Source organism: Emys orbicularis, chromosome 1 (genome assembly GCF_028017835.1).
Source record: "Emys orbicularis isolate rEmyOrb1 chromosome 1, rEmyOrb1.hap1, whole genome shotgun sequence".
NCBI classification, from domain to species: Eukaryota; Metazoa; Chordata; order Testudines; family Emydidae; genus Emys; species Emys orbicularis.
The window spans coordinates 69,774,133-69,799,273 of NC_088683.1; the positions used below are offsets into that span (position 1 = coordinate 69,774,133).

General features: G+C 41.3%; 1 protein-coding gene across 4 annotated transcripts in view; it reads left to right on the forward strand.

Moving 5' to 3' along the window:
- The window catches only part of CNOT2 (CCR4-NOT transcription complex subunit 2), a 144,316-nt gene that overhangs the window by 20,072 nt on the left and 99,103 nt on the right, over positions 1-25,141 (forward strand). The window contains exon 2 of one of the 4 annotated variants that reach the window (XM_065399988.1): positions 19,943-20,126. The exons of 2 other annotated variants lie outside the window; for them this stretch is intronic. The gene's annotated coding sequence lies outside the window, so the exon portion shown is untranslated. Of the gene's footprint in view, positions 1-19,942; positions 20,127-25,141 lie in introns of those variants that run through there. One more of the 4 variants, XM_065400004.1, reaches the window with a different exon arrangement.

A 25,141-nucleotide genomic window follows, 5' to 3' on the forward strand; every position in this document is an offset into this window, starting at 1 on the left:
GCGGGGAAAAACCCCTGTAGGTATTTCTCAAATCAACCAAGTTTTCCAATTATAGTATCCAGTCTAACTCTCATTGACTTTGGGAGTGGGACAGGGGCTGGACTATGGACGCACAGTTGGAAGATAGTTTAAAAAATACAAAGAAATTTAAAACACAAACATAACCACATTTTTCTTATTTAAATTACACCCAAATTACACACAAAAAAGAACTTGTATATGAAATTGCTGAACATAGTGTGTGTGTCACAAATGTACTCTTCTTGTGCCAACCATACAAGATGGAACTTTATGGTTCATTGATTTAAAGGTTATGTGAATTTTAAAATACCATGACAAGGTTATGGGGGTGGAGGAAGGGATTTAGAAGTTGAGACTAGATAGACATCCAAAATATTGAAAATATTAACATTAAAAAGACCCAAAAATGCACCCACAAGCAAGCAAACAATAATACCACAAGAAAAAGAATAGTTACTTATGAAGTACTAAAATTTAATCAGGAGGTAGAAAAGCTTCCCTGAAAACTCTCTATCTGCTATTATAAAATAAATCAATGATTAGTGAAAATAATTTTGTTTTCCCATTTACTTTGTGCATTTGACAGCACTCTGTGTACATCCAATTGAACGGTGTTGCTGATACAGTTGCATTATTTGTCCCCAGATCAGTGTGTAAGAGTGATGTGCATACCCTTCTTCAGGCTCAGCAAGGAGGTAGTGTTCGCTGCTCATGCTGAAAAGTCAGGGAGAAAAAGTAGAGAGAATGAATCACTGTATGGTAGTGTTGCTTTCTTGCCTGCCTTTACAAATAAGGCAAAGAACAGAAAAAGCCCTTAACTTTTTTAAAAAGTGCGTGTGTATGTGTGTGTGTACGCCTATGTGCGTGCTCTCTCTCTCTGTGTATGAATATCCCTTTCATACATCAGAAAATTTATTTTAAATTAGTCAGTATATAAAAATATAGATTAAGCTGGGTCCCTTTCAACTTTAACATGCACACATCTGAAAACGTGCTAATACCAGAAATAAAGCTTTGTTTACTCTAAATGGATGAACTTAATTGAACAAAATAAGTTACATGGTCTATGGTACTGTGTACTATGAGTGATACCATCATGATAGACTGTGGTGCACCATTTCCTCATTCCTGTATTATGAAGCTATGGCAATTTTATTATTCTACTCTGTTATAACTTATTCCATATTTACCATTTTAATAATTTATTCAGTGAACTTGTATTGTGGGATGGTGTGTAATTTGATACAAATAATCGATAAACAACATATAATTAATAGGACGGACTTGTATTGGGTTATTATGACAGTGTAAACCACCAGAGTGGAGCTCTTCTACTTTATCAGATGGAATCTTATTAAGCAAATTAATGTTACTATTTTGTGTTTTGGTTTTGAATATTTCTAACAGGGTTTTGGAAAAGCCTTTAGACTAAATTGTGATAGTAATAATTTGATTTGCATTATTGTAGGTATGTTTAATATCACTGGTGATTAGAATATTGAATGTAAACAAATGTTTCAGACATTTCAAATCTAAAACAAATCAACAAATATGAAACAATGTATTGTATAATAATCCTATTGGAGTTCTGGTGACGTGTTCTTTGGGCACCGCTCTTGAGTTAGTGATACTAATACCCTTATTGGGATTACTGTTTTGTAATGGATAGTAACTATATTTTAACCTGTGTTCAGATCTGTCTCTGACTTCCTACCTTCTTCCTTCCTTCAGTCAATGTTAGGCATGCATTGTGACCAATATCACTGAAGTAAAGAACTGGTTTGAATCTGTTGGTATTGAGCAACTGGGTATTTTGTTTGCTGTTTGTGTATGCTTCAGACACAGTGCCTCTGAATGCTTTGGTCCGTCCCTTTACATGCTCCAATCTGGGCATACCTTCTGTGAAGTGTGTTTTGGATTTTCTAGGTTAAACGGTGCAATATAAATGAAATACTGGTTTGCGTGGAGTTTTGTATTCGTTTTAGTTTGTTCTGCAAACATTAAGTTGGATTTTTCATAATTTTTTTTTAAATTATTTTTAATGTATTTATATACAAAATCTGCAGCCTTACCAACTTTGGCTGTGATCCAAAAGCTATAAACTGGAGTAGGCATAATAAGTATTTGGAATGCAAAACTCCAGTGAAAACATCATTGCACAGAAAGTGATGTTCATGATTTAATAGGTGGTGCTCTTGCTTTTTTGGAGTCCATACTAGACCAGCAAACTAACATAATGTAGGGAGGTGTAAAATTAAGGTTCTGACCTTGTTTTTTTAAAGAGCCTAGGATGTCTTTGGCAAGATCCCTGGCTTTAACCCGTTTCCTAACTAAATTTAAGCAATAATATTTTCTCTCTAAATTTTCTTTGAAGTTTTAATTGATTACAGTTGTCTCAACTTCCCATCCAAAACTAACAGTGCACAGCAGTACTACACAATAAACAGCTACCATATTCCATTTCAGAAATGGCTGATTTTAGTGGTGAGTGAATTGATTTTTATAGTTTTGTTTAGCGTTTTAAAAAAAAAAAACCCCAAGGTTCTCTTAACTGTGTGTCAAACTTTGGTTTTAAAAATCAGTTTGAGTTTATGAATGTAGGAAGGTGCCTGAAATTGATATAAACTTGTGTACTTTCACTTACATCTAAATGTAAAGTGCTGTTGCTGAAATTTGAGTTTAAAGTGGCATTTAATGTTTTAGCTGTGGTGAGTTAGATTCCTGTTCAATGGGAATCTTAATGATGGAGATCTAAATCCCTGAAAATAAATAGCTGAAGAGGTGCTTACACAGCCTTCATTAAAACAGCACAAATGAATTTCTGTAGTGTCAATCAAATGGAATACATAGATTAATTACTTTCATTGTTGCATACTACTGTCACACTATTTTTCACTCTTGTTGTATCCTGTAATGTTTGGTCATAATACCAGATTGTCTTGTCCTAATTCGCGCTGAGAGAAAAGTCTACCTGTCAAAGAAGGCAGATGTCTAATTGAAAAGTGGAGCCATGCTGAACAGCATTAGATGCTGAATCTCCCTGATAAATAGGGTAACAAAACCTTTCATCACACTTGAGAGGAAACAAGTTAAAATTTTATTTTTCAGGTCCTTGAAGAGCAGTCCTCTTAAAAAAAACTCCCTCTGCTAGAAGGCCAAGCCCCCCCTCCCCCCCAGCCTTAATTCTGGTAGTAACACCCACTAGTCATCCATCTATATTGGAATGAATAGTGCTTGACTTTGGGAATGACGTTCTTCCTTATTACATTCTAAAGGTTTTTCACATGCCTCTTTAATATGCTCTGGTGAAGTTTGTGTGTCTGTACTTGATTTGCAAATATGGGTGAAGCAATTTCCACTCCAACCCTGATTAATGTTGGGTGTGATATCATCAATAGAGCACATGCTGAGGCATATCACAGTGGAGTTGGCAATCACTTTGAGGAGGATTTGCTATCAAGGGCTTTCAAATGTAAGTTAAAGCATTTTAGCACAGCAACAATTTTACTACATTTTGTGTAGGGGGTTGGGCATCCAGCACATAACTCTAAAGTAAATATGTGCTTATATATTTTGCTGTGGGAAAAGCCCAACTTAGGATTCCCAATCAGTATAGGTGTAGAGCAGACAATTACAAATACTTTTTTTACATTTTAATACAAAACATTTGCAAAGTAGTGTCACCTTAATTTACCTAAGTCCTTAGTTTAAGGTTTTGTTTCTTCCGCTAAAATTCACTTCACAACAATCTAGAACAATGCAAAGACATGGCTGTGATGTCATCAGCTGTTGCAGATGACCCATAGGTTCCTGATCTGAAGGTCTGGTAGGTAAGTAAAGGTGATACTGAAATTGAAAGGACCCTGTTAATTTAAACATTATTTTTAAACCCCAGTTCCATGTGCATTCTACCAGTATTTGTAACTCGTTATTCAGTTTAAAATATTTATATTTTGCCAAGCAAATATCTTGAACTATGAAGACCTTTACAAATGACAGCTTGAGAGTATGCATGTAGAACATAGTCATCCTTTGATTACTGTCAAATGTAAGACTTCCCCAGAAAGTCAAAAGATGCTGCCTGTGGGGTAGCCATGGAACACAGAGGTTCAGGGCTTGAAACCTTGTCTGTGAGGGTAGGTGAAGAGTAGTTGGTCCTAGAACTCCCTTTTGTAATGGTTTAGGGAACACAGAAGAGAGAACTCATGGTAAGCTGTTGGATTCGCCTAAAAATAACCTGTTTGAAGACACCCATTCAAATCCTGTTTGACAGAGATATGTAATAAAGAACAATCAACTTTTTGGGGGGAGGGGGTGTCTCTCTGCCTGTCAGGGAGAATGCGGTAAGGGGTCCACTCCCCTAGCTCTGCACCCTTCCCTTACTGCTCTTGTGGCAAAATCTCTCCATGTCTTTGTTTTCAGAGAACCCAGCTCATATGGGATTCCACTCCAAAGTAGGAGTGGTTCATCACTCCAGGGTACCTTTTTGGCTGGAGGCTGGTTACCAAATTAAGGGAAGCTCTTAGCTTTAGTAGTGGTCACTAGGATATTTACTTCTAGAGGCTGGAGTCATGGGACCTTTCCTCAGGGGCCCTGTCAAATTGGCCCTTCCCGCCTGGAGAAGCCTTGAACCTCAGGTTTTGTTGTGTGGGGAATTGTAGGGGAAGAGAGTCTATGGCTTTACTGGGGGCCAGCTCAGGAATTTTTTCAACTACCCTCCGTATGGATGGAGTGGTACTCTTTTGTCTGTGAAGGATCTGGCCATCCAGAGCTCCTCCGATCTGTCTCCTCTGGATCTGTCATCATTACAGACCGTGATGCTTGAAATGTCTGAAGAAGCAGCCAAGGATGTTGCTCCCCTCTTTGAGCAGGAGTATTTTGAAATGGACTATGAACCTGACTTAGCATTGGATGAACACATGGGGTGACCCTCTGCCATCTTTCCTTCTGAAGATTCTACACAGTTCCACAATTTGGTGGATAATATGGTGTCCACTTTAAATCTTCCTGCAGTACCTGTGGAAGAGACTTCTCACTTGGTGTCTGATATCCTTGGTCCTACCTCAGAGAATAGAATATCCCTCCCATTTTTGGATAATTTGCTATAGCCAGCTATCTCTGTGTGAGCCATGCCTGCTTCTTGTCAACCTGTTTATAAGAAAGCTAATAAGTTGTATTAGATACCTTCTGAGGGGGTTTCCTACTTTCATACTCACCCGGGCCCAAATTCACTGGTAGTGGCTGCTGCCAGTAACAGGGCAAGATCTGGACAATCTCACCCCACCCTACCTGATGAAGAAAGGAAAATAATTGATTCATTGGTGAAACAGGTGTTCTCTTAATTGTTCCTTGGTATTAGGGTGGCGAATTATCTGGCGGTCATGGCCCTCTACCAGTTCCATTTATGGGAAAAGATGACATTTGTCCTTACAGGATTTAGCTGACAAGAAGAGGTTGCCAAATGCCATATTGGTAGAGGGCCAAAATGTAGCCCAGCATTCCCTCAGGGCCTCTTTTGACACTTCAGACTCTGTTGCCAGAGCATTGGCATCTGCTGTGACCATCAGGAGGCATGCATGGTTTTGTTTTTCCTCCCTGACTCTAGACACACAGATTAAGTTGGAGGATCTCCCCTTTGAAGGGAAGGGCCTTTTCAGTGAAAAGACAGATTATTGGAAAAATTAAAGGAAATAAGGTTGCAACCTTCTCTCTAAATTCTGACTTCCTTTGCTAGGAGGAGATGACCTACTTTGTTTTTCCAGTACCAGAGCCCCTACCCCCCAGTCTTCATCATCTTATTTTTCATCATCAGAGAAGCCAACGGTAACAGCAGCCTTACAGAGCCAACATAGTAAGAGGCCCTTAAAACTGAGGTCTAAGCCTAAATAACCTGCTTCTTTGTCAAGGAACAGCAAGCCTCAATTTTGGCGAGACTATTGAGAGTTGAGAATCAGTCAGTCTGCCCCCTTCTTTGGAGAGAAGCTAGCTCATTTTATCATGCATGGAGACTAATTATGTCAAACCAATGGGTTATAGAGACCATAGAAAGGGGCTATGTACAATTCGAAAGATTGCCCCCCCCCCCCATTTCCCTCTTCAAGAATCCCTCTCATGAGATTATTCTCTTGCAGAAGCAGAAAAATTGCTCCTGATAGAAGCAGTCAAAGAAGTCCCTGAATCCCTGTGGTGTCATGGCTTTTATTCCTGTTACAGAAGGAAGACGGTGTATGTTTATCCAATACTAGATGTAAGGCATTTGAACACGTAAATTTGAAAGTCCTGGTTCCATATATTGACTTTGGCCTCCATAATCCCTTTGCTGTTGATTTGTGACTTGATTTAAAGGATGTGTATTTTCATATTTCAATTTGTAATGCTTATCACCAGTACTTCCATATTTTGGTGGCAGGATGCCATTTCCAATATAACCTGCTTACATTTGGCTCCTCCACGGCACCCAGAATGTTTACAAAATGCCTCTATGTGGTAACAGCTCATTTGAGAAATCAGGGTATTTTTGTTTACCCTTGGCTATTGAAGGCCACTGTACGTGAGGACCTGTTAAGCCATTTTGTTTTTTACAACTAATTTCTTTTCAGGTCAATTATCTGTCCTACTCAATGGATTCCCTTTATAGGTTCTATACTGGACTTTGTGGAAGGCAGAGCTTTTCTATCAGATGATAGGTTTCTCAAGATGAGCCAGAATCTATTAAAGATTCAGTAGGTTTCCACTCAGAGAGTGAAATACTTCTAGGGTCTGATGGCAGCCGTTACTTACGTGACACTGTTTGCTTGTCAGAGAATGAGATCTAGGAAGCGCTAGATATCTCAGGTCAACAGAACATGTCAGGACAACATCCATATGTTTATCACCAGACCTCAGACCATCCTAGCCTACCTGAAATGGTGGTCAGTAAGAACAAATTTGCCCAGAGATTTACAGTTTAACCCCAGGACCTGTCTCTGATGGTAATGTTGGATGAATCCAACAAGGGTTAGTGGGGGCTCATCTAAATCAGATGACAATTCAAGGACATTGGTCTTATCAAGAGACAGCCCTGCAAAAAAATGTATTGTAAGAGAGCTGTTCATTTGACCCTTAAGTCATTTCTTCATCACCTACAAGGGAGGGTTGTGCAGGTGATGGCAGACAATACATTGGCAATGTGTTATATCAACAAGCAGGGGAGTGCTCATTCTGCTCTCCTGTGTGCAGGGGCTGTAAATCTATGGGATGGTTTTATCCTTTATGGTGTCTATCCCTGTGGCCCTGCATCTGGTAGGGGGAAACAATGTAGTTGCAGATTGGTTCAGCAGAGACAGCTCTCGGTGCATTAATGGTCCCTGAAGGATCAGTTGGTTCAGACCATATTCTCCAGCTGGGATGGACCAGAGGTGGGCCTGTTCACAATGAGGCCCAACAAAAAGTGTCCCCTCTTCTGTTCCAGAGCTGGCAGGGACAGTCTGTTCCTGCCTGATGCTGTGCTACTGCAGTGGAGGAAAGGTTTTATGTATGCCTTTCTCCCCTTTCTATTGATCCAGAAGGTAGTGAGAAAGATACACCAGGACAGGTCTTGAATGATTCTCATTGCCCCGGTTTGGCTGTGGTAATGGTGGTTTATGCATCTCCTTCAGTTGTCCAGCGGAGTCTTTGTGTGTCTTCCTCTGTCACCAGACCTACTGTCTCAGTAGGAAGGCAAAGTTTTTCATCCAGACCCACAGTCTCTTCACCTGACCAGTGTGGGTGATTAGACCTTGACGCTGTCTGCTTTTGAGCAGTCATGTTCTTTATTTGTGCAGGACACAATAAAACTCTAGAAAACAGTCCACTAGAAATGGTTACCATTTAAAGTGGACCAGATTTCAGGGAGGGATGAGGGCAAAAACCTGATTTTCCCTTAATCTATTTCCATTCCTTGTGTTCTGGAATGCTTAATATACTTAATCCCAGGGTTATGTAACTCATTGTTAAAAGTCCATTTGGCAGCCAGTTCAGTATATTATACTTTTAGTTAATGGGAGATCATTGTTTTTTCATTGTTCGGTTAAAAGGTTTATCAAATGTATGTCCCCCTGTTAGGGATCTCAATTTGGTGTTGACCATGCTGGTAAAATGGCCCTTTGAACTCTTGGCCGAGTGTACTCTCTATCACTTATCAAGACAGCCTTCAATAGTGACATGATGTCGGTCAGCAAAGTGAGTGAATCAAATGCCTTTATAGCTGATCCAGCTTTCACTTCTTTTCATAAAGACAAATTAGTTCTCAGACTTGATCCCAGGCTCTTATCTAAAATGGTGTCTGATTTTCACATTAATCAGATTATTAATTTGCCAATTTATTTTCGCTAAACCTCATTCTAATAAGAGGGAGTCTGTTCTACATTCTGTGGATGCAAGAAGAACCCTTGCTAATTATTGAGATGGAACTAAGTGTTTTCGTAGATTGTCGAGTGAGTTTGTTTTTGTTTGTCTTACACTAACAATTGAATGGTTTACATGGTTTCCTGCCAGATTATAACTTTATGGATTAAACAATATATTGCTGAACATAACATGCTAGAAAAAGGTTCTGGGCCTGCTTTGATTTGACCACATTCCACAAGAGTGGTGACTATTTACTTTGCTTGTTTTAGGCAGATACCAGTTGTTGAAATTTGCAGGGCTGCAACCTGAATTTAGGTGCACACTTTCACTAAGTGCTATTGTTTGGATCTGGCCCCTAGAGCAGACACTGGATTTGGTAAAGTGGTGCTGCAGTGTCTATTCAATTAGGGCTCTGTTTCTGCCTCTAGGTCACTTTTCTGCACTAATCATCAGTCTGTCCTATAAGTGGGAATATGCAGAGCCTCTCAAAGAAGAAATGAACTTGTAACTGAGATTCTTTGAGGTAGCTCTTCATATTTGCACTTCCTACCTATCTTCCCCACTCTGTGAGCCCTTGTTTATTCTGTGTCTCTGGAAGGAACTGAGGTGGGGAGGGTGCTCCTCCTCCTATATAGTCTCACCTTCAGTACATCAATGATACTGAGGGGAAGGAGGGGGTGAGAGTGCTCCTATTTAAACTGCTAGAAGAAGGTTCTACGCAAGGCACCATAAGGTGGGGCAGTACCCATAAGTGAATATGCAGAACTATCTCGGAGAATCTCGGTTAGAAGTAACCTTCATTTATGAAGAGACACTCAAACCATAAAACTTGTTATAAAATGACAACTGCCATAAGTGGCAGGAGGCCTAATACAAAAGCAATATTCTTTGGACCCTCCATATCCAAAAGTCTTAGAGGGGAATTCCTTCCTTCTGGTGGAAGGCAAATAAGATCTTTTCTCCTTTTCCTTTTTACAATTAAAGCAGTTGATACAACTTCCTCAAGGGTAACACTTGAGTCAGATACTCTGTCTTTAGTTTCCTACCTGAGATAACAGAAAGGTGCCAAGAGTTAGAATATTCACCAAGAAACTGTGATAGTCAAGTGAGCAGAGGCAAATTCACAATTCAATAAAAGCAATGGGCGAAATTGCGGTGTTGTTTTAAACTTAACTTTTTGTTAGTTTCCATGGTGAGTTCAATTTAATTGATTGCATGATATGGCCTGAATGCTTTTAAAGGCTTTCCTAAAAGCCAAAGGCATATTGGCCTATCAGAAAAATCTATGAAACAAGAAGTTGAATGAATTGGAAATATTTATCATAATCCTAGACTGCAATCTATTAACATAATAAAAGATTTGAGGAAGAGTTTTACTAATCAGTGGAATGTGACCCAAAAATTCTAGCATGGGAAGTGATAGAATTAGAATATGCTGTTTCTTAGATTCCTATGTTGTTGACTGTTTTATTATTTAAAAATAAATGAAACCCTAAAGTTTCCTTTATTGTACTGAACAAGTGAACTCAGGCCTTGTTACTGTAACTTCATAAAAATGTCAGTACAGAATCTAATATTGAATGCAATTGCTTCTTTTGTACATATTTTATTATAAATCTGAATATCCTGGCCTGTCTAGGGGACTAGTAGTCAAGCTACAATCTATCAACTCTAAATTTGATGGTTTGTTTTTGAATAACCATTACTAAAAGAGATTACACTGGGAAAGGCTGCACACCCAAGTAGATAAAAAAGTTATTAGCAGTAAGTAGAGATCCTATAGGGCAGTGCTTTTCAAGCTATCTGATGTGGGAGACTGGCAATTTTTTCCCCCAATGTGCCAGGGACCGGTGCCATATTATTATCCTATTCGACGTTCTTATGAGGAAACTCGCCGCGGACTGGCAGCCGATGGCTCGCGGACCAGCACCGGTCCGCGGACCACCACGTTGAGAAGCACTGCTATAAGGAATGGAAAGGAAAAAGGAGTGATAGCAAAAGTTGCTGCATCTTGGAGGTTAAATGTATGAATAACATGAGAATTGCTTAAAAAATCAAGCTGAATTAACGCTTGCCAAGGAAATTAAATGATGAGTTTTTTTTGTTTTTGTTTTTTTGTTTTTAGTTATGTAAGTAAAAGGAAAATGAGGAAGGATGAGGTTGGGCCACTATGCAATGTAGATGGGGGAGGAGATTTAAAGATAATTTAGGTATGGCCCCGTTAAGGCTGTATCCCCACTTTGAACTTTAGGGTACAAGTGTGGGGGCCTGCATGAGGACTTCTAAGCTTAACTACCAGCTTAGTTCTGGTCCGCTGCCACCATTCCCTACCCTGGGAAGCTTTTAGAAACCTCTCACCAATTCCCTGGTGAATACAGATCCAAACTCCTTGGATCTTAAAACAAGGAGAAATTGACCCTTCCCCCCTCCTTCCTTTCACCAACTCCTGGTGAATACAGATCCAAACCCCCTTGGATCTTAAAACAAGGAGAAATCAATCAGGTTCTTAAAAAGAAGGCTTTTAATTAAAGAAAAAGGTAAAAATTATTTCTGTAAAATCAGTATGGAAAATAACTTTACAGGGTAATTAAACTTAAAGAGCTCAGAGGACCCCCCTCTGTCTTAGGTTCAAAGTACAGCAAACAAAGATAAACACTCTGGTAAAAGGTACATTTACAAGTTGAGAAAACAAAGTAAAACTAAGACGCCTTGCCTGGCTTTTTTACTTACAAGTTTAAAATATGAGAGACTTGTTTAGAAAGATGGGGAGAACCTGGATTGATGGCTGGTCCCTCTCAGTTCCAAGAGCGAACAACCCCTTAAAACAAAGAGCACACACAAAAGCCTTTTCCCCCCCCCAAGATTTGAAAGTATCTTGTCCCCTTATTGGTCCTTTGGGTCAGGTGTCAGCCAGGTTACCCGAGCTTCTTAACCCTTTACAGGTAAAAGGATTTTGGAGTCTCTGGCCAGGAGGGATTTTAGTACTGTACACAGGAGAGCTGTTACCCTTCCCTTTATAGTTATGACACGCCCCCCAAATCACAGATAGTGTTGGACGTCCGGTTCCACACTGGCTGTGATTTTTTTCCTGGAGCTCTGTGTCAATGTAGTGGTATGCCCGTTCGGTCCGTCCTGGAGTGGCTGAGAAAATTGGTGCAAAGCTGGTGCACAGCTCCTTGATTTGCTGTCGCTGCAGACGTTCCAGGGTCGTGGAGAGGTTCACCTCTTTCACGCCACCATTCCTTTTTTCTTCGTAGTAGACACCTGCAGGCCACTCCGCGTCATCTGTTTCCTGGGCTGTAAACTGGCAAACGTTTAATTCTCTGGAATAAAAGGGCTTAAGAGAATTAACATGGTATACCTTAGGCTTTATGTTGGAGGTGGGGGAGGCTATGAGATAGTTAACAGCTCCTAGGCGCTCCTGGACCGTGAATGGTCCTTCCCACGACGCTTCCATTTTATGGGCCTGGAGCGCCTTTAAGACCATGACTTGGTCTCCTACTTTGAAGGACCGTTTTTTGGAATGTTTATCATACCAGGCCTTTTGCTCTTCCTGAGCATCCTTTAGGTTTTCTTTAGCAAGGGCTAAAGCGTGTCGGAGGGTGTTTTGTAGGTTGCTTACAAAGTCTAGAATGTTAGTTCCTGGAGAAGGCGTAAACCCCTCCCATTGCTGCTTTACCAACTGTAATGGCCCTTTAACCTCGCGGCCATACACAAGTTTAAATGGTGAAAACCCTAAACTGGGATGTGGTACGGCCCTGTAGGCAAAAAGCAACTGCTGCAACACTAGGTCCCAATTATTGGAGTGTTCATTTACGAATTTACGTATCATGGCCCCCAAAGTTCCATTAAACCTCTCCACCAGACCATTGTTTTGATGGTGATGAGGGGTGGCAACCAAGTGATTCACCCCATGAGCTTTCCACAGGTTTTTCATGGTCCCTGCCAGGAAATTAGTTCCCGAATCTGTAAGGATGTCGGAGGGCCACCCTACCCTGGCAAAAATGTCTGCTAATGCCTGGCACACACTTTTAGCCCTGGTGTTGCTTAAGGGTACAGCTTCCGGCCATCGGGTAGCAAAATCCATGAAAGTTAGTACGTACTGCTTTCCTTTGGGTGTCTTCTTTGGGAAAGGACCCAGAATATCCACAGCTACTCGCTGAAATGGGACCTTAATTATGGGTAGTGGCTGGAGAGGGGCTTTAACCTGGTCTTGGGGCTTTTCCACTCGTTGGCACACCTTACAAGACCGGACATAATTAGCAACGTCCTTGCCCATTCCCTCCCAGTGGAAGGACTTCCCCAACCGGTCTTTGGTTCTGTTCACCCCAGAATGGCCACTGGGATGATCATGGGCTAAGCTCAAGAGCTTTACCCGATACTTAGTGGGAACTACCAACTGTCTTTGAGGATGCCAGTCTTCCTGGTGCCCACCAGAAAGAGTCTCCTTGTATAAAAGTCCTTTTTTTTTACAACAAACCGGGATCGGTTAGAAGAGCTGAGAGGCGGTGGGGTGCTCCGTGCCGCCGCCCAAGCTTTCTGAAGGCTGTCATCTGCTTCCTGCTCGACCTGGAACTGTTCCCTTGATGCTGGAGACATCAGTTCCTCCTTGGACTGTGGACTGGGGCTTGGTCCGTCTGGAAGCGATGCAGGTGCTGGGCCTGTTTCCATTGACTGTGAACCGCTGTCCGCTGGTGCACTATGTGGTATTTCAGGCTCTGGCTGAGCCTCTTGGGTAGGGTTATCTGCTGCTTCCACAAGTTCAGGCTCGCTGGTGCCCTCTGGCATTGGAGCTGTAGACGGGTTTGCAAGCGCTGGACTCAGTGCTGGCAATGGTTCTGGTGCTGGTTGCGTTGCCAGTTCCGGTTCTGGGACTGGCTTTGGCTGGGTCTCTGGGATTGGGTCCACTACGGCTGTTGCAGTCGTTGGCAGGGGATCCGGTTCCACCACCTTTGTTTGGGTCTCTGGTAACACAGACGGGGCCCTGGTGGACGGCTCAGGAACAGGGATGGGGGTGAAAGCTTGCTTAGCCTGGCTGCGGGTGACTATTCCCACCCTTTTGGCTAGCTTCACATGGTTGGCCAAGTCTTCCCCCAGCAGCATGGGGATGGGATAATTGTCATAGACTGCAAAAGTCCACATTCCTGACCAGCCCTTGTACTGGACATGCAACTTGGCTGTAGGCAAGGTTACAGACTGTGACACGAAGGGTTGAATTGTCACTGTAGCCTCCGGGTTGATGAGTTTGGGGTCCACTAGGGATTGGTGGATAGTTGACACTTGTGCCCCAGTGTCCCTCCAAGCGATAACCTTCTTTCCGCCCACACTCAAGGTTTCCCTTCGCTCCGAGGGTATGAGAGAGGCATCTGGGTCTGGGGATCTTTGGTGTGATTGGGGTGTAATGAACTGTAATCGGTTGGGGGTTTTGGGGCAGTGAGCCTTTATATGCCCCAGTTCATTACATTTAAAACATCGCCCTGCTAAGGTATCACCGGGGCGATGTTGGTTGATGGAGACTGGTGTGGTGGGGTAAGAAGGCGTCTGGGGTTTCCCTTGGGATGTGGGTGGGGCCTTGGGTTGTCCCTGGTGATAAGGTTTTGTTTCGGCTTGCCCCTTCTGATATTCGCTCCAACTGCTACTAGCTTTTTTCTTTTCTGTCACCTCCACCCATTTGGCTCCAATCTCCCCCGCCTTGGTTACAGTTTTGGGCTAGGATGTACCTTTCTATTTTCTCAGGAACACCCTCTAAAAACTGCTCCATTTTTACTAGGGAAAGCAGATCTTCCAGAGATTTAACATTTGCTCCTGATACCCAGGCATCACAATTTTTGTCAATGTGGTAGGCATGCCGGGTAAATGACACATCTGGTTTTCACCTTAGGGCTCTGAACCGCCGACGGGCATGCTCTGGTGTTAGCCCCATTCTGAGTCTGGCCTTGTTTTTAAAAAGTTCATAACTGTTCATGTGTTCCTTAGGCATTTCAGCCGCCACCTCTGCTAAGGGTCCACTGAGCTGCGGCCTTAGCTCTACCATGTACTGGGTTGGAGTGATGCTGTATCCAAGGCAGGCCCTTTCAAAATTTTCTAAGAAGGCCTCAGTATCATCGCCTGCCTTGTAGGTGGGGAATTTCCTGGGATGGGAAGTGGTACCTGGAGAGGAGTTGCTAGGATGGGCTGGTGCATCCTGCCTAGCCCTTGCTACTTCCAGTTTATGCTTCCTTTCTTTTTCTCTCGCCTCCTCTTTGGCTTTTTCCAGCTCTATTTCTTTTTCTTTCAGCTCCATCTCTTTCTTTCAGCTCCATAGCTCTCTTGTGGGCCCCCTCTTTGGCTTTCTCTTCTTTGTCTCTCAGCTCTATCTCTTTTTCTTTCAGCTCCATCTCTCTCTTGTGGGCCCCCTCTTTGGCTTTTTCTTCTTTGGTAGTCATTTTCCTGTTTTCTTGTGCTGGGTCACACCCCTCTGCAGTTGACTGAAACTGGGATGTACTCAGCTTTGGCTGCTGCTGAGTTAACAGAGACTTTCTAACTAGCTATTCACGAGGATGTAAAAAGAAAAAAACCCAATTCAGCTTGTAAATTGCCTTTACCAGTCAAAGTTTGCTCGCTTTGAACCCTTCTTTTAACAAAGGACCTTGTTAAAAAAAACTTAACACCTCTGCCTTCAGGCAAGGAGAGATAAGATCTGCATCTACCTTCAGCTCTGCTTTCCAAGCAGCTAGAAGGAAAAAAAAAATCTTACTGGCTTTTGGGTTTAAAACGATCTCCACCGCTGTGCCACCATGTCAAGGCTGTATCCCCACTTTGAACTTTAGGGTACAAGTGTGGGGGCCTGCATGAGGACTTCTAAGCTTAACTACCAGCTTAGTTCTGGTCCGCTGCCACCATTCCCTACCCTGGGAAGCTTTTAGAAACCTCTCACCAATTCCCTGGTGAATACAGATCCAAACTCCTTGGATCTTAAAACAAGGAGAAATTGACCCTTCCCCCCTCCTTCCTTTCACCAACTCCTGGTGAATACAGATCCAAACCCCTTTGGATCTTAAAACAAGGAGAAATCAATCAGGTTCTTAAAAAGAAGGCTTTTAATTAAAGAAAAAGGTAAAAATTATTTCTGTAAAATCAGTATGGAAAATAACTTTACAGGGTAATTAAACTTAAAGAGCTCAGAGGACCCCCCCCGTCTTAGGTTCAAAGTACAGCAAACAAAGATAAACACTCTGGTAAAAGGTACATTTACAAGTTGAGAAAACAAAGTAAAACTAAGACGCCTTGCCTGGCTTTTTTACTTACAAGTTTGAAATATGAGAGACTTGTTTAGAAAGATGGGGAGAACCTGGATTGATGGCTGGTCCCTCTCAGTTCCAAGAGCGAACAACCCCTTAAAACAAAGAGCACACACAAAAGCCTTTTCCCCCCCCAAGATTTGAAAGTATCTTGTCCCCTTATTGGTCCTTTGGGTCAGGTGTCAGCCAGGTTACCCGAGCTTCTTAACCCTTTACAGGTAAAAGGATTTTGGAGTCTCTGGCCAGGAGGGATTTTAGTACTGTACACAGGAGAGCTGTTACCCTTCCCTTTATAGTTATGACAGGCCCAAAAACTAAATTAATACTTTGCCTCAGTTTTCAATAACAACAGAATATGGGTATGAAGGGCAGGTTGGCTAATGGAAATGAGTGTAGAGAAATGGAAATTTCCATACCTGAGGTGGAAGAAAATCGTAGCTAAGGCCATGTCTACCTTACAAAGTAGGAGTGGGCTAATGAAATTTGCTGAAGATACAGAGTTGGGGGGCATCATCAGTACACAGGAGAATCGTGTTATACAGAAAGATCTGGATGACCATGAAGACTGGAGTAACAAATAGGAAGAAATTCAATAGTACAAAATGCAAGATCATACACTTAGGGTCTAATAATAAGAATTTCTACTGTAAACTGGGGGCTCATCGGTTGGAAATGAGAGAAAGAGAGAGACCTGGCTGTGTTGGAGATCACAAGATAAGTTTGAGCCACCAATGTGATGCCGCTATGAAAAAGGCAAGGGTGATCCTGGAATGTATCCTGCAACGTGTTTTCAGTAGCGAGGGAAGTATTAATGCCATTCTACAAAGCACTAGATCTAGAATACCGTGTACAATTTTGGTCACTCAAGTTCAAGGAAGATGAATTCAAACTGGAACAGGTACAAAAAAGAGCTACTATGAAGAGCAGGGGAATGGAAGGCCTATCTTATGATAGGAGACTGGAAGTGCTTGGCTTGTTTAGCATAGCAAAATGAAGGCTGAGTGCTCCCTATACATCCATCAAAAGGGTAAACACTAGAGAGGGTGAAGAGCTATTTAAGCTAAAGGACAATGTTGGCACAAGAACAAAGGAGTATAAACAAATTCAGGCTGGGAAGTCCAAGAAGGTTTCTAACCATCAGAGGAGTGAGGCTTTGGAATGGCTTCCCAGGAGGAGTAGTGGAGGCAAACTACTTATTAGTTTTGAGAGAGCTGGACAAATTTATGAATGGGATTTTATACCAGGGTTGCTTGTGATGGTGGGGAAAGGGCTCGGCAGCCTTGGGGATCTCTTCTGGTTAATGTCTTTTGTTCCTAAAAATCTCATCCATAGGACTCTTAGGTGGCACCGAACACACACACTTACACTTACACTTACACTTTCAGTTGCATGACTGGTTGGTTCTCCCTCACAGGCTCAGGGTCTGATTGCCGAAGGAATTTCCCCCCAGGACAGATTGGCAGTGACCTTTGGCTGTTTTTTTTTTTTTTTTTTGCCTTCCTCTGCAGTGTGTGGTGTGGGTTACTTGATGAGATTATCTGGGTATATCTCAATCAGTTCTCTGTTATTGCAGGGAGCTCTGGCATTGGTGCCCCTCAGTCCCTTCTATTTTCTGCCTGTGGCACAGAATAGTTTGTCTCCTGGAGGCTGTAAATTTGGTTGTTGAATTTAGTGTGCGGGTGCGGAGTGGTGGTTTATGATATACAAGACTAGATGCTGGTGCGCCCTTCTAGCTTTAAACTCTCTCTGACTCTAAAATGGCATAAGATTGAAGCTGCATTAAATTTGAAAATGTATTTCTGAACTAGATACAGTAACTCCTCACTTAACATTGTAGTTATGGTCCTGAAAAATGCGACTTTAAGTGAATTAATGTAAATGGGGGGAGGAGGAGTTAGGTTCCAGGGCAGCTTCCCCTACTCTGCAAGCACCAGGGGTGGGGGGCTCAACCCTCAGCCTGCCCACTCCACCCCTTGCCCCAAGCCCCCACCCTTGACCCGCCTCTTCTCCCCCCCGCCACCTCCCCCTTTACTTTGCACGCTGCGTCCTGGCTCCTCCCCCCTCCCTCTCCTCCCTTCTAAACGTTGCAAGCCAGCTGGCTTGCCACATTCGGGAGGGAGGGGGGAGGCGCACCGAATCCTCGCTCCTCCCCCCTCCCTCGTGCCTCCAAAACGCCTTATGCCAGCTGATTGCCGTGGGCAGGAGGTGGGGGGAGGAGGAGGAAGGTGCTGATCCGCGGGGTCTGCCGGTGGGCGGGAGGCCCTGGTGGTGGGGGTGGGGGGTTCCTAGGGAGGCTGCCAGCTCTGGAGAAAGTAGGCAGCCAAACAACGTAAGAGTGGAGCATTGCACAACTTTAAATGAGTATGTTCCCTAATTGATCAGCAATGTAACAACGAAACAGCGATAAGCGGGACGACTTTAAGTGAGGAGTTACTGTAATTTAGTCTACAGCTTTTCTCCATTTTTTTATTAATCAGTTGAAAGGCTTGTTACATCTGAATTTTATAAAGGAAAAGTTCTTATTCCACCATAGATTATTAGATCTTGGTAGAAAAGAGCTTGGTGGAATTAAAATGTGCATCTATGAAGGAGAGATGGTAAAGCAACAACACGATCCAGCTGGTCCAACACACAAAATAGTCGTCAATATGCAGATTTACAGAGTGGATCAGGTCAAGGCAGTACATACACACATCATTCCTTATGGGCAAAGAAGAATACATAAAACACTTAAGAGAAACATTTTAACATCAGTTTGGACAAAGTGTTTTGCCTTCATGTGGGGGGAAACAAACTATCATTTTGGTATGTACCCATGACTCAGTTAACAGGTGATTTAACACATCAGTGAAAACAGAGGAAAAAGCAGAGAAATTATGGGCATGTCTTCACTGGCAACATTAAACGGCAACGCTCTCCCAGCACTCTAAAAAAACCCACCTCCACGAAGGGTATAGCTACCAGCGCTGGGAGCATAGCTGGGAGCCGGTACACTGGCATTTTACAGCGCTGAAACTTGCTGCGCTCAGGGGGGTGTTTTTTCACACCCCTGAGCAAGAAAGTTCCAGCGCTGTAAATTGCCAGTGTAGAAAAGCCCTGAGAAGGGATACCATGTGAAAACCCATTAGCCTATGAATAAAGTGTGATCATAATGGGGCCTGTATGGTATGAAAATGTTTTGCAACCTCATCCAGCATTAAGACCACAATTCAAGGTTGCTGTTCCTGGAATGTGTGACTATTTTCTTTGTCTTATTGTGAGGGTAGATACTAAATTCTCTTTTCATTCTGAGATTGAAGGAGGATGTGGAGACTTCTCATATTTCTTAAACCGTTAGATAATTTCAGAGCTAATCAAGAAAGGATTCATTTCAGTGTTCTCTCAGAATTTATTTTTATTTCCCTGATTCAGTTCTCTCTGAACTTGAAAACTGAACGTGCTGTTAAAGCCATGCTCAGTTTGGTTCCCTTCCCAATCAAGATTTTTGTCTCCAGAGCAAGTAGATGCCCAGGCTAATGTTTATTAACAGTAGTTAAATGCTGTCTGTTACCCATTTATCCAGGGGAGGAAAAATATGAAATGGGAATTTCTCTGAGGGACGAAGCTTGGAAACAGTTTGTCAAAATCTAGGGTATTGGGCACACTTCCTCTTTATCCAACAAATATCTAATTCAAAACATTGTAAGACTTTGCTGAACCAATCAGATGACAGTGGATGAGCATTGTGGACTTGTAAATGCTAGATACGCATCCATTCACAACTCCGTATTAAACATCTTTTGCCCCTGTCATGTGACTGCCGACATTTGGACAGTTATCTGCAAACTACTCTCAGAAACATGAAGCTACCTCATTACTGCTGTTAAATTCTACCTCCTCAGCCTTTATGGTTGACCTTATAAAATCCTAGTTTTAAAAATTACCTTACAGCTTTTAGCTTTATGCAAATGATTTACTGAGACATAAGCACTTACAATTAGATTGCTTACCTTGAATTATGCATTTTGGAGGGAGTGTTCTGCATGCTGTGCTAGAAAGATTTTTTTTTTTTTTGTATTTTAGATTAATATGATTCCCATTTCTTCCAGTTTTTTTACTTAATGATTTTCCTGTTGTGAGGATATGCTTTTGAAAGAGAGATTAGAACTTCCTCTAGTAATGTCTTCTCAAAGATCGCCGCAACCAGTCTGACCCTGCTTTAACTGCTAAGGAAAGAAGGAAATTTTCATGATTATAGTTAAGTTTTTAAAAAATAGCGTTCTGTTATATTTTAGGGCGAAGCCTCCGTATGCAAGTTTAACTATGAAATTAGTCTTCTGGCAATGAGTTGAAATGGTGTGTCCTACTTGAGGCTCAGCCCATGGTTGTAAGGTCTTATGACCATTTCAGCTGAGCGGGACAAAAATCAGTAGTGAGGACATTGGTGAACTTGGTCGCTTAAGGAAAAAAAAAATTCAGGTAAGACAAATTTCCCTTTCCTTGGACTATGCAGTCATCCACTGATGATGGATGCATGCATGCATACATACAGAGATTTTGTCGTAAGGCTCTATGTACACGTCAGCTGTATTCAAAATAAATACCAAAATATTTTTGTCAAACAGAAAAGAAGAAAATCAGAGAATTGTTGATGCTGACTTTAGGGAGGTGTTCAAACTGATTAAAAATAAAATTATCCATTTTTTATTAACTTGTAAATAAAGTGAAAATAGTTCCCTACTTTTTCTCTGTAGATGTTGAATATTTCTGAATGGAGAACAAGTTTCTTATTGCATTCACACTCCTGAAATTTAGATGAAATATAAAAAAGTTAATTTTAAATCTTAAAATGACTAAAAAGAGAGACATCTAATAGCAAGTGAGTTCAGGTTGCTTTCCTTTCTTGATCTTCCTTTTGTGTATAATTTGGACCCACAGGATGCCAATTTTGATATCCCAGTGTGCCCCTGCCATCTAGAATGAATGCTAGTGAACCTATATCTGTAGTACCAGATGTTCCAGTTTGGGCTACTGTCTCCTTTTCTGAAGGTTCTTCATGATTATAGCAGAAGTTGCAGCAACATTTAATAACAAGCTAGCCATAAATATGCTACTTCAAGGCTAGTTATTTTGGCTCCTTCCTAGATTCCAGAAATACAAGCAGTTTTCTAAATCGTTTTAGTTGTTCCAAAATCTGATCAGCTGTGTCCTGTTTTAAGGACCAAATGTTGCATCCTGACCACTGATAACCACTTAGAGCCCTTGTAGACTATTGTATAATGCAGGGGAAACAGAATGTGTCTGAGGGTATTGAATAAATGTGAGTACCGTCGTTGGAGATAATTTTTCATAAATTGAGATTGACCTAGGATGAGGGTGATTAAAACTTATTTATTGTATTATTACACTTCCCTGTGACAAGTAGAAACTCTGGTATTCTCTCTAAATCTAGGCCCTAAATTTCTTTTTGTCTAGGCCAAAATTTAGATCCTCTGAACATCTTTGTTCTATTCTATGAGGTCAAGGGTCTCTAAAGAATGCTCAGCAACAGATAGACTTTATTATGTATCTCTGAGTCTTAGAATCAAAGAGGTACCCTTTCCCCCTTCATTGCTGAGCCTGTTCCGTAAATATTACTATGCTGGGTGGAAAGGTTTCAAGTGGTGTAGTATGTAGAATAGCGTTATGGTCATCCTACTTTCTTGCACAAACAGTGTAGATTGATGTTCCTCACCATGACATCTGTTCCTTTCTAGATTCTGCCCCTTTCTCTCAGAGCTTGCTATCAATCATATGTTTTGGTGAATGGAGAGTAAAAGAACTTATTACTTGCACAGATGCTTCTTTACTTTCTTATATTCCCAGCTGCCTATTCTGATCTGCATTTTTGTGTGTAAACAGTTCATCCTTGAACTATGTGCTATAACAATAGTTATTTGTTGAGGCTATCTATTAATCATCGACAAATTTTTATGTTGGAAACTGCGGACGTCTCTGTTAGGGCTGAGAGCAGTACATGAGCATGACTGAATGGGAAGGAAGATGCCAGAAATGAAAGTTCTGTGATTCACTGCTGCTTGCTCTCAGCAGGGAAGAAACAATCCATCAATCTGGCTTGATGGAGGAGGATGCAGAAAAAAGGCCTTTGAAAGAAATACTTTTGGTGGGGATATTTAAATGTTCTTATTCTGTATTAAAAATGCAGATGTCAACATTGCATTGATGCATGATAAGTAAAAGTGAAACTGACTCTTTCGTTATCAAATCTCAATGAAGAGCAAAAAGGAAAGTTGGCACAAATATTGAAAAATCTTTCAGAAATCTTTTTAATGTAAGATGGTGACATAATGGGATTTTAACCCTCCCCCCATTTATATTGACAATGACTTTATTCTATAGATGCTAAAATACTGTCCAGTTGTCTTTATCATATATCATATATGGAATATGATTCAGCATCTGATTCATCTTTTGTATTTTGGCTTACTCTGTATTTGAATCTAATAGAAGCTATTGCAGCCACTTACTGCTGTTCAAGTTGCTTTTCTGAGGACCAGGATGACTTATTTTCTTAGGCTATGTCTGCACTACAGACCTTATAGCTGCACAGCTGTACCACTGCAGCTGCAATGCTGTAAGGTCTCCTGTAGACCTGCTGTATGCGGGTAGGAGAGAGGTCTCCTACTGGTATAATTAAACCACCCCCAACTCTAGCTATGTCTGTGGCAGACTTCTCTTGCCAACATAGCACTGTCCACACCACAGCTTTTTGTCGGCGAAACTTTTGTCAGTCAGAGGTGTGTGTGTGTGTGTGTGTTTTTTTGTTTTTTTTGTTTTTTTTTTCCCCCCACGCCCCTGACCAGCAAAAGAGTTGCTAACAAAAGTGCTAGTGTAGACATAGCCTAAGTCTCCAAATTTCCACTATGCTATTCAACAATATTCTCTTCTGTTAGTTCATGTTAAACTAGGATAAGGATAGGAACAGCCGCTAGGCCAATCATATCTCCTCAGCATTGCAATTTAGTGTAATTCAAGGATCTCTTTTGGGCAACTGTAATATTTCTGAAGTGATTCTGTCAGAGAAATTATTACAAAAAAAGAAAGATGCAATTGCTAACAGGTAAGTAAAATCTTCATATATTTCTTTAACAAATATTTTTGGAAAATGGAAAAATGCATCTTAAAAAACTTTTCAAAGAGGAATGGCCAGGTTAAAATCACCTTTTTAAAAAGTGTAAATATATTTTTAAAATTTCAGTTTTAAATTACCTTTTGCTGTACTCTCTTCATTTACATTTCTCACATATTAAACAATGCAAATAGATTAGCAAATTTCACTTTTGTTTATACTCCATAGCCAAACTTTTTCATTTTCTTACGTTCTAACACAGTGTTGCATTGTTTGATTGCAGACACCAAATTATTGTTGAAACTACATAAATAAAATTGAAATACTTAGTAAAATTAGCTTTACAAAATTTACACGATAGACCAAATTTGACCTCAAAATGCTCCTGAAATTAAGCTGAAGGTAATAAATTTGTAATAAAACTATTGGAAAAAAGTTCACATTATTTTTACAGACTGTTGAAGTACTGTTTCAGCATAGAATGTTTTAATTTTTTCTTGTAAAATGGATTAGTATTGATATATGCTATTCTTTTCATTAATTCATATAATTTAATTTGCTGATACCTTAATGAAACCGTGTTTTAAAATTAAAGTAAAATTTGGTTCCATTGGCAAAATAGAAGCTCTCTTGTATTGAAATGTTTCAACAGAATAGTGTATTTGTTTTGTTTTTTGATTAGAGGAACTGGGATGTGCTTGACTAGAGTTTTTACTTTTTTTTTTTAATTGTGGGGGTGGGGTGAGAAGGGGCTTCATCTTTATACCTGTCAGAGCTTGGTCTTGCTACTACATTGGGGTCTCATTCCTGTTCCATCCAAGCATGACTAGATCGGAGTGCCTTAGAAGGTCATCAGTGCTGTTTTTTTAATCGATGAAAGAGGGTCATAATATAGTGGCACAAGGCATTTTTCCACCACCAGAACTGAAAGTGATGCCTCTTCAGTGCAGTCAATTTATGCTTTTAGGAAGTGAGAGATTAGAGCAGGGATGGCCAAACTGTGGCTCTTTTACCATTAAAGTGTGGCTCGCAGGCCCCCCTCACGTCTCTGCCCCCCATTCTCCACCAACCAGACTCGGAGGGGGGGGAGGGAGGGAAGCTCACGACCTCTGCCTTGCAGCAGGGTGGTGGGGGTAGCGGTAGGAGGGGGGTCTCGAGGCTTCAGCCCTGTGGGGCGCACCTGCCAGCGTTTGGGGCTTCAGCAGGAGCGGGGCTGAAATCCCAAGCCCCGGCAGGTGCCTCCTGTGGGCCTGAAGCCCCAAGCCCTGGCAGGTGCGCCCCGGCTCTCAAACTTCTGAAGCTTGTCGTATGTGGCTCGGAGAGTCAGTAAATTTGGCCACCCCTGGATTAGAGGAACTGAATCTGGGTCATTTGCATGGCATTGCAGAACATTGCTCCTGTAAGCAACTCAACTGACTCAAGGAATTGTCTTTTTACGTGCAAGAGAAAATGGTAATCAAGTGACGTGAAATGGAATTAGAGTACTACATTAGCTGAATGAATATACTTTTTAGTTCTCTTTGCTAAAAAATACACTGTTTCTTTTGTTCTTTGGACTGGTCAGGACAGGAGTAATGCAGAGAGAGTGCACACTCAGCCGTTAAGAAGAGGGACTACATCTTGTTTGTCTCTATAGTAACCTCTTCTGAGAGTGTTTTGAATAGCAGCATCAACAGGCTGTAAAGGAAAGTTTCTTCTAACTCTCTACCAGACGATGGCTATAATCTGTAGCATTGTGGTCTGAATCTGTAAAAGTAAGTGGGAATGGTAAAGGAATCCTGTGGACTTTTAACAGCAAAGAAGATAATTCCTGAACAACCAAATTGAACATTCTCAAAGGTTAACATCTATTCGCAGGAATATAGATTATTTTGGAAGAGGCACACTGTGTTTTAGTGAATATGATAGTTATTGAGCATCATGGAAAAACTTAGATTTTTAAAGAAAAAAAATGTGTTTTGCTGTTTTGGTTAATTACCTACACCTATTAAAAAGTGCGGTGAACACTCCCACAAAAAAAAAAAAAACAGATACAGAGGCAACAGCCATTTAAACCCAGAGATAAATTGGAATTTAACAATGCAATTTATAATTAAATCTTTGATACAGCCTCAACATTAGCAACATTAAAGAGCAAATCTGTAATGTGCATCTGAGTTACAAACTGTGGAATGTTTTGTTCTGAATTTCCTCAAGTAATCCTACAATGTATAGTTTTAGTTCCAGTAGGGTTTGGGGTGGTGGGTTCTCAAAATCTGGGTCACCACTCCAGTGGAATCTCTAGATGTGTTTAATTTTTTTCTATCTTTATGGAAATATGACCCCAAGTATCTGAAACTGTATACACTTCTTGTTCAAGATTAAA